The sequence below is a fragment of the Malania oleifera genome, chromosome 4, assembly GCF_029873635.1.
Source record: "Malania oleifera isolate guangnan ecotype guangnan chromosome 4, ASM2987363v1, whole genome shotgun sequence".
Classification (NCBI taxonomy): domain Eukaryota; kingdom Viridiplantae; phylum Streptophyta; class Magnoliopsida; order Santalales; family Ximeniaceae; genus Malania; species Malania oleifera.
In genome coordinates, this window is record NC_080420.1 from 85,955,295 (window position 1) to 85,965,711 (window position 10,417).

Consider the following 10,417-nt stretch of genomic DNA (forward strand, 5'->3'; position numbering starts at 1 on the left):
AGCAAGTTCATACGTCTGAACTTGCGACTTCAGACATCTGAACCTGCGACATCAGACGTCTGAACCTTGACTTCAGACATCTAACCATGTATCCAGTTCTTTTTTTTAAGGGTTTAAGGAACTTCAGATGGCTGACCTCGACACTTCAGACGTCTGAACACTGTTCAACGGACAAAAATTTTAAAACTCTTATTTTTAAATTGTAGCCGTTTGAAACCCAAATTTTCTAACAACTTAGGAAACTCTTTAAGGAAACTCTTGCAACAAGGAAACCTACTTGGAAGCCAATAAATACATGGTTCTTGTGAATCAAAAATTCATCCTAAGCATTGAAATTCTCTCAAAGCTCTCTTACTTTCAAAATCTCTTTTACTCAATCTCTTGCAAAGCTGAAAGTATTGTTGTTCTGATCTTTTGTTCATCAAATCCTGAAGAATTACTGATTTCTCATTTGGAAAAAAGGATTTTGGTGAATTCTTTGAAAAGGTTCAAAAGTTTATTTCATTCTTGATATTTTACCTTTTGAAGTACATAGTTTTGATTTGTACTAATCTGCTCTTTGTGTGAGCTTCTCTTGTACACCAGATTTTGATATTTCTCTTGTAGATTTTGGATGATTCCAGACTGTTGGAACGTTGACCGAACAAGGGCATATTGTTTGGAGAAGGAGGGCTCTAGCCTTGACCAAAGGAGCGGTTGTAAATAGGCATTGTTCCACCCGGTAACGGAACTACTATAGTGGAAACCTTTGGTATTTTGCCAAGGGCGAGGACGTAGGCTGTGTCGAAGCCGAACCTCGTAAAAAATCTTGTATCTTTCTTTCTATTTTATATACTATACTTGCTGTATTGTATGATTTCAAAGTGCAGGTAACAAGTTTCAAAGAGAAAGAAACAAAGACTCTTGGTATTTAGAAAGTACGTTTCGATTAATCGTTTGCGGAAACCCAAAAGGGAGTACGTTGGTTAATCTGCGAAAATCTTAATCAAGAGAAGCGCATGCTAAAAGTTAATTCAAAGAAGGTGATAAATATTCACAGGGAAAATAAAAAAAAAAACAATATTATCCTTGATTAAGTGATTGAATTATTTTAGCTTTATTGATTGTCTTGTTCATTTAAATTACAAGTATTCTAAAGTGTGTTTATAAATTATCTGTTGTGCTTTCTTCAGTATCTAAAGAAAAAGATTAAAAATCATCAAAATATAAAAAGATTCCAATTCACCCCCCCTCTTGGGAAGTCATTCCTAATTTCAATTGGTATCAAAGACTAGTTATAGAAATTCCTAACAAGAAACTATAAAAAGATCGAATGGCAAATATTGGAGTTGCACCCTTTGATGAAGGCCAATCCTCAACCCGTCCACCAATCTTTTGTGGACACAATTATACCTTCTGGAAAAAGAGAATGGAAATATATCTCCAACACATGGATTGGAAAGTTTGGGAAGTAGTTATGGATGGAAATCTCATCCCCACTAAAATAGTTGATGGAAAACATATTCGAAAAGAAAAGAAAGATATGACTAACCTAGACTATACAATGCTTCAAATAAATGCAAGTGCTATAAATGCGTTATATTGTGCATTGGATGCAAATGAGTTTAACCAAGTCATGGCTTGCAAAACAGTTAAGGAGATTTGGGATAAACTAGAAGTAACCTATGAAGGAACCATTGATGTTAGAGATAATAGGATAGACATGTTAACGAGTGAATATGAAGCATTCAAAATGAATTCTGATGAAATGATATCAAGCATGTACACTAGATTTACTCACATAATAAACGCCTTAAGTGCCTTAGGAAAAACCTATACTACTTATGAAATGATCAGAAAAATTCTAAGAGGCCTACCCTCTATTTGGGAACCAAAGGCCACAGCTATCATGGAAGGAAGAAACTTAAAGACTACTTCATTGGATGAACTTATAGGTTCACTTCTCACATATGAAATGACATTGCAAGAAAAAATCCTAAACCTAAGCATAAAAGATCCATAGCTCTAAAAGCATCTAGCCATAACACTAGTGAAGAAGAAAGCGAAACAAGTGACTTAGATCAAGATGAGGTGGCTTTCATTACTAAGAGACTAGGAAAATTCTATAAAAGAAATAAAAGGTTTCCTAGAAAGTTTAATAAAAATAAAACTGAAAAAGGAGAGACAAGTAGGAAAGAAAGTAAAGGTAAGAATGAACTACCAATTTGTTATCATTGCAAAAAATCAGGGCGTTTCAAACCGAATTGTCTATTATTCAAGAAAGACAAGAAGAAAAAGAAGGAAGCAATGAAAGCTACTTGGGATAACTCGAGCTCCAGCGAAACTGAAATCGAATCAAGTGAATAGGAGATGGCGAATATATGCTTCATGGCAAACAATAAAGAGGTAAATTCTTATTACTCTTCATCTGAATCTCAAAATGAGTCTTGTGATGAGTCATGTGATAGCTTGCCTTCTTATAAGGAATTACAAACTGAATTGTTCTCACTACACAAAAGATTTATAAAAGTGTCTAAAAGATATATAACCTTGAAAGATCAAAATCAAGAACTAGTAAAGCAACTTGAATCATTCAAAGCTATTGAAGAAGAAAGATATACTTATAATAAGCAGCTACAAGAAGAAATAAACATAGTAAAACAAGAGTTAGACAAAACTCATAAAGAAGGCTTGAATAAGAAAGATTTAGAAATAAATGAACTCAAAAAGGTAATTAAGGATAAAGAAAAGATTATCTATGATTTTACCAAAGGTAAAGAAAACTTTGAAAAGATGATTGGACAGCAAAGGCTTCATGGAAACAAAGAAGGAATAGGTTACAACGGTAAAGCAAATAAAAGGAATAAAAAGCTGTACATGGGATATTTTGTTAAGGAAGCTAAATTTTATGCTAGTACTTCATCAAATAACAAACATGAACACACCACTTGCTATATGTGCAAAACTAAAGGTCATGTGATGTTCAATTGTCCATTAAAAAGAAAATATGTTAAAGTTCAAAGAGAATGGAAAGCAAATAGTGGAACTAATAACAAAATAAAGAAAATCAAAAGAATTTGGGTACCAAAAACTAACATATAGTGTCCCTCATTGTAGGTTTGCCTTAGGACAACAATGACAACGGACAAATGGTACTTGGACAGCGGGTGCTCAAGGCATATGAGCGGTGACAAGACCAAGTTCACTACTTTAAAACAAAAGGATGGGGGATACGTCACCTTCGGCGGCAATGCCAAAGGTAAAATTGTTGGTATCAGAAAAATTGGTAAAGAAACTTCACTCACTATAGATAATGTGTTATTAGTGGAAGGACTAAAACATAACCTTTTAAGTATTAGTCAATTAAGCGATAAAGGGTTTGAAGTAATCTTCATGAAGGAAAAATGTGTTATCCAAAATCCCAAAAACAAAGAAATCCTATGGCTTATAGAATAAATAATGTATATTGTATAAATCTTGAGAAAATAGCAAATTAAAACATAACTTGTTTAACAACCATGAATGAAGTAAGTTGGTTATGGCATAGGAAACTAGGTCATGCTAGCATGGATCTACTATCTAAATTATCTAAGAAAAGTCTTGTAAAAGGACTACCAAATACTAAATTCATAAAAGACAAGTTGTGTGATGCATGTCAAAAGGGAACACAAGTAAAATCAGCTTTAAGAAGAAAATATATATATATCCACTAAAAGACCTCTAGAACTCTTGCATCTAGACTTATTTGGTCAAACTAGAACCTTAAGCTTAGGTGGCAAGCAATATGCTTTTGTTATAGTAGATGATTATTCAAGATTCACTTGGGTAATCTTTTTAACAAACAAAGATGAAGCTTGTAACCAATTAATAAACTTATATAAGAAATTACAAAATGAGAAAGGTTACAATGTAACAAGCTTTAGAAGTGACCAAGGAAGAGAGTTTAAAAATAAAGAAGTTGATAAATTTTGTAATGAACATGGAATAACTCATAATTTTTCAGCGCCTAGAACTCCACAACAAACTGGAGTTGTTGAAAGGAAAAACAGAATTTTACAAGAAATGGTAAGAACAATGCTAAATGAAAATAATTTGCCTAAATATTTTTGGGCAGAAGCTGTAAATACTGCATGTTATATTGTAAATAGGGTATCAATAAGGTTAAAAATAGATAAAACACCATATGAACTTTGGAAAGATAGAAAACCTAATATTTCCTATTTTCATGTTTTCGGTTGTAAATGCTTTATATTAAATACTAAAGACGATTTAGGAAAATTTGATGCAAAGTTAGATGAAGGTATCTTCTTAGGGTATTCTACAAATAGTAAAGCCTATAAGATTTATAATAAAAGAACTTCTACAATTATGGAGTCGATTCAGATAACTTTTGATGAATCAAATAGTTATGACATTAAAGATATGAATGATGAAAAAGAAGGTATGTCTCAAAAAGAAAAAGACATTGAAATAAAAGAAGAAAAGGATAATGATGCCTCAAATGAAAACTTTACAGAAAATTTGAATCTTCCTAAAGAATGGAAATATAACAAAAATCACCCAAAAGAACAAATACTTGGTGAAACATCAAAAGGGATAACAACTAGGGCCTCACTAAAAAATATTTGTAATCATTATGCATTTTTGTCCCAAGATGAACCTAAAAATATTGAAGATGCTTTAAATGAGGAATCTTGGATTATAGCGATGCAAGAGGAATTAAATCAATTTGAAAGAAGTCAAGTGTGGGAACTTATACCAAAACCTAAAGATAAATCAATTATAGGAACTAAATGGGTGTTTAGAAACAAGAAGGATGAAAATGGAGTTGTTATAAGAAATAAAGCTAGACTTGTGGCTCAAGGGTATAATTAAGAAGAAGGAATTGATTATGAAGAAACTTTTGCACCTGTGGCTAGGATGGAAGCTATTAGGATGCTTTTAGCTTATGCAGCCCATAAGGATTTTAAGTTATATCATTGTAAAGAGTGCATTTTTAAATGGATATATAAATGAAGAAGTGTATGTCAAACAACCTCCAGGTTTTGAAAATTCTAAAAATCCAAACCATGTATTCAAATTGACAAAGGCTCTTTATGGTTTGAAACAAGCTCCAAGAGCTTGGTATGAGAGATTAAGTAAATTTTTACTTAAAAATGAATTTACAAGAGGAAAAGTTGATAGTACCTTATTCATTAAATCCAAAAACAAAGATATGCTAATAGTTCAAATATATGTGGATGATATTATATTTGGAGCAACAAATGAAGATCTATGTAAAGAATTTGTCATATGTATGCAAAAAGAATTTGAGATGAGTATGATGGGGGAGTTAAATTATTTTCTAGGACTACAAATAAAGCAAGCTAAAAATGGAACTTTCATAAATCAAACTAAGTACATCAAGGATATGCTAAAAAAGTTTGACATGGAACAAAGTAAACCTATAGGAACTCCTATGAGTACAACTACAAGTCTTGATAAAGATGAAAAAGGAAAGCAAGTAGACATCACTCACTATAAAGGAATTATCGGTAGCTTATTATATTTAACTGCTAGTAGACCGGATATTATGTTTAGTGTGTGTATGTGTGCTAGATTTCAATCAGCCCCCAAGGAATCACACTTAACAGCTGTCAAAAGAATTCTTAGGTGCTTGATAGGATCACTTGATTTAGGGTTATGGTATCCAAAGGACACAAATTTTAATATGATAAGTTTTTCTGATACTGATTATGTCGGATGTAAAATTGATAGAAAGAGTACAAGTGGCACATGTCACTTTCTAGGACAATCATTGGTGTTATGGTTTTCAAAGAAACAAAATTCTAGAGCTTTATCAACCGCCAAAGCTGAATATGTAGCTGCAGGAAGTTGTTGTGCACAAATCCTATATATGAAACAACAATTAAAGGATTTAGAATATAAAACAATTCCGATAAAGTGTGATAATACAAGTGCCATAAATATATCTAAAAATCCAATTTCACACTCAAGAACTAAGCATATAGACATAAGACATCATTTTTTGAGAGATCATGTCCAAAAAGAAGATATCATTCTTGAATTTATAAATACAAGTGATCAATTGACTGATATTTTTACAAAACCTCTAAGTGAAGAAAGATTTATACATATTAGGAGGGAACTTGGGTTAATTCACAGCAGAGAAGTGTATTAAAAGTAAAATTCCAGAATTTATATACACTTCAGACGTCTGATGTTCATACCCCAGACGTCTGAACACAGTACCAGAAGAGTTTAGATGACTGAACCGAGGACCTCAGACGTCTGAACTCATACTGACTTTTAAACTTACCAGTTTCTTAATACTTCATACGTCTGTACTTATCTTCAGACATCTGAAGTTGCGGGATTTATAGATTTCCAGCATACTAAACCCTAACTTCAGACCTCTAAAGTTCCTTGTTTCATTCATCCGAACTTCAAACACTTCATCTTCCCTCACTTTGCCTTCACTCCGAAACCTCTACCCCACTCAGATTCACCACACGACATCTAGGGTTTTTGAAAGTCTGTATCTCCATGCCTCGAACCAAGCAGATTGCGAACAAAGGTCCTTCCTCAGGGAGGGAAACCCAAAATATCGACAAATGGTTAGTTGCTCCTCGAGCTCGACTTCGTTATAAAAATTCCTTAAGTTTTGTAGAACCAATCTTAGGTAAAGTCTTGGATGTATCATTCTTTGTCACTGAATTTCCGGATATCCTTACCTTGTTTCGTGATATTGGATGGTATGACTTTATCACTCAACAACCCAAGGGTTATTTTTCTCATTTAGTCAAAATCTACTATGCAAATATGCAATATGAACATGGGATTTTCTCTTTAGAAGTTAAAGGAAAGAAAATACTATTGAATTCTGAAATATTATCTCCCATTTTCAAAATTACTCTAGGAGATTTTAATAGTCCTATGTTTGCTCAGTCTTGGATCCTAGAACAAGGATTCACTCCCGCAAAATTTCTTCCCATGATTATGGAACATGAGCCTGTTTATTTTGCACATCCTCCACTGTACAAGCAATTGAATTTAAAAGGCCAAATTCTTTCTAAGTCAGTTTCAAATAATATCTTACCAAAACAAGGCTCTTTTGATCATCTTTCTTATATCGAATGCTTTGTTCTTTGGTGTCTACTTAAAGGAAAGAAATTAGATTTGGCTAGTTTGATTGTTCGTTGGATGTGGACCAAGTTGGAATCCAATCGAGTTATTCTTCCTTATGGAGGAATTCTTACTCTCCTCTTTACTCAACTTAACATTACGAATGTTTCTGAGTTTTTCATAAAAAGGAATCGATATGATCTTTTTAATGAAACTTCTCTCAAAAAAATGGGATATGATAAGGGAAGTTCCGAATGGTATTTGAAAGCTGCAAAGACTACACATGCACCACCTGCATCTGCATCAACTTCAGCTTCAGCCTCAGCCTCAGCCTCTGCTCCAGTATCAACAACTGCTCAATCCTCTTCCACACAAGAACTTGGCTCATCTTCAGAAGCACCTTCTTGGTTCTTATCATTTCAACAGGATTTCTCTAGTTTCTCTTCTGAAGTACGCACTGGTCTTCAGAATATCAAAGCAAAGGTCACATTGCTTGACAAACGGGTCATGCATATAGAAAAATACCATGCCAAATCCTCTAAACGCAGTGATCCCATGGACATTAGCTCTGCTCCTCAGAGTGGAGATGATGATGCTAGTGATGATGATGATGCTAGTGATGATGATGATGATGCTTCTACAGAAAAAGAAGGAAATTCTGAAGATGAAGGTGATGAAGGAAATACTGAAGAAGAAGGGACTCAAGAAGAAGGAGAAGAAGAAGAGAAAGGAGTTGGCTCTGAAGAAGAAGACTAGGACAGCTAGATGTTCTCTAGTTTCTGTTCTTATGTAAATTTTTGTTTAACAGGATCACAACTTATGTAACTTAAAATTATTTGCACTCCTGCTACAATGTAACTTTTTGTTGAATGGATCATATATATAATATTTCTTTAGAGAATGACTTTTGATGGTTCTTTATAATTGACTTATTCTTTTTTATTAATGACAAAGGGGGAGAAAGAGTAGTGCTTCGTAAAGATAAAAACTGAAAGTAAATGGATTATGTAAAAGTACATGTGAACTTGAAAAATGATACTTTCAAGCTAAATGGATAAATGCTATGTGTGAACTTGATACTGCTAAATAAACTACAACATATCTTGTGAACCTGGTTCTTGGTTATATATGAACTACATGGATATATGAACTTAAAATTTTATATGGCTTTTAGCAAGGGGGAGTTTTTTTTTACTTGCTTGTTAATGTTCATAATAAGGGGGAGTAATTCATTTTACATAAATCTTTTATCTTTACTCCTTGTTTGTCATCATCAAAAAGGGGTAGATTGTTGGCCTAACAAGGGCTTTCAATTGGTTTTGGTGATAACAAACAAAGGATGATTTAACTTGAAAAAGGTTGAGTTTTGGTGTTTCAACAAATATGGATCAAGTGTGACTCAAAGCAAAGGTCAAATATAGCTCAAGTTGGTTTAAGAGAAGAATAATTATAAGTCAAGTATGAAGATAACTTCTCAATGATCCAAAGAGGGTCTAACATATTTGAAGCTTAAGCAAATTGTTCAAAAGAATCTCAAGAGCAAAGAGAACTCAAGCATGAAGGCTTAGGAAACATATTTGTAAGTATTTCAAAAGGCAAAATATCTTTGAAATATATTTTGAAGCTTTTTCTAAGAGATTATCAAGGTTTAAAGACCTATTTAAATATATTGAATTAAGTTTTTATAAAATTCATGGGAGAGCAAAACAGTTTTAAAGAATGCTTTTTTGATAAAACAGATTTTAATAAGCTCAGATGACTGAACTTTTCAGTTCAGATGACTGAAGTAGAGACTTCAAATAACTGAACTTTACGTTCAGACATCTGAAGAATTACTTCAGACGTCTGAAGAATTTCCAGAACAGACAGAGAGTTGCAACAGCAAGTTCAGACGTCTGAACTTGCGACTTCAAATATCTGAACCTGCGACATTAGACGTCTGAACCCTGACTTCAGACCTCTGACCCTGTATCCAATTCTATTTTTTAAGGGTTTAAGGAACTTCAGACGACTGACCTCGACACTTTAGACGTCTGAACACTGTTTAACGGGCAAAAATTTTAAAACTCTTATTTTTAAATTGTAACCGTTTGAAACCCAAATTTTCTAACAACTTGGGAAACTCTTTAAGGAAACTCTTGCAACAAGGAAACCTACTTGGAAGCCTATAAATACATGGTTCTTGTGAATCAAAAATTCATCCCAAGCATTGAAATTCTCTCAAAGCTCTCTTGCTCTCAAAATCTCTTTTACTCAATCTCTTGCAAAGCTGAAAGTATTATTGTTCTAATATTTTGTTCATCAAATCCTGAAGAATTACTGATTTCTCATTTGGAGAAAAGATTTTTGGTGAATTCTTTGAAAAGCTTCAAAAGTTTATTTCATTCTTGATATTTTACCGTTTGAAGTACATAGTTTTGATTTGTACTAATCTGCTCTTTGTGTGAGCTTCTCTTGTACACCAGATTTTAATATTTCTCTTGTAGATTTTGGATAATTCCAGGCTGTTAGAACGTTGACCGAACAAGGGCATATTGTTTGGAGAAGGCGTGCTCTAGCCTTGACCAAAGGAGTGGTTGTAAATAGGCGTTGTTCCACCCGGTAACGGAACTGCTATAGTGAAAACCTTTGGTATTTTGCCAAGGGCGAGGACGTAGGCTATGTTGAAGCCGAACCTCGTAAAAAATCTTGTGTCTTTCTCTCTATTTTATATACTATACTTGATGTGTTGTATGATTTCAAAGTGCAGGTAACAAGTTTCAAAGAGAAAGAAACAAAGACTCTTGGTATTTAGAAAGTACGTTTCGATTAACCGTTTGCAGAAACCCAAAAAGGAGTACGTTGGTTAATTTGCAGCAATCTTAATCAAGAGAAGCACATACTAAAAGTTAATTCAAAGAAGGTGATAAATATTCACACAGAAATCAACAAAAGCAATATTATCCTTGATTGAGTGATTGAATTATTTTAGCTTTATTGATTGTCTTGTTCATTTAAATAACAAGTATTATAAAGTGTGTTTATAAATTATCTGTTGTGCTTTCTTCAGTATATAAAGAAAAATATTAAAAATCATCAAAATATAAAAAATTCCAATTCACCCCCCTCTTGGGAAGCCATTCCTAATTTCAATCCCTTTGCACTGATACTAAGAAACTACCTAACAGAGCACTCGCATTTCTCAGCAAGCCCCCGGTGGTATGTTTACCTCACCGCATGCACACACATGCATTCACAATATGTTATACCATTACTATTATGTTTTAATTAAATTCATATGCACAACACATCCACACAAGAATCACGCAACTTA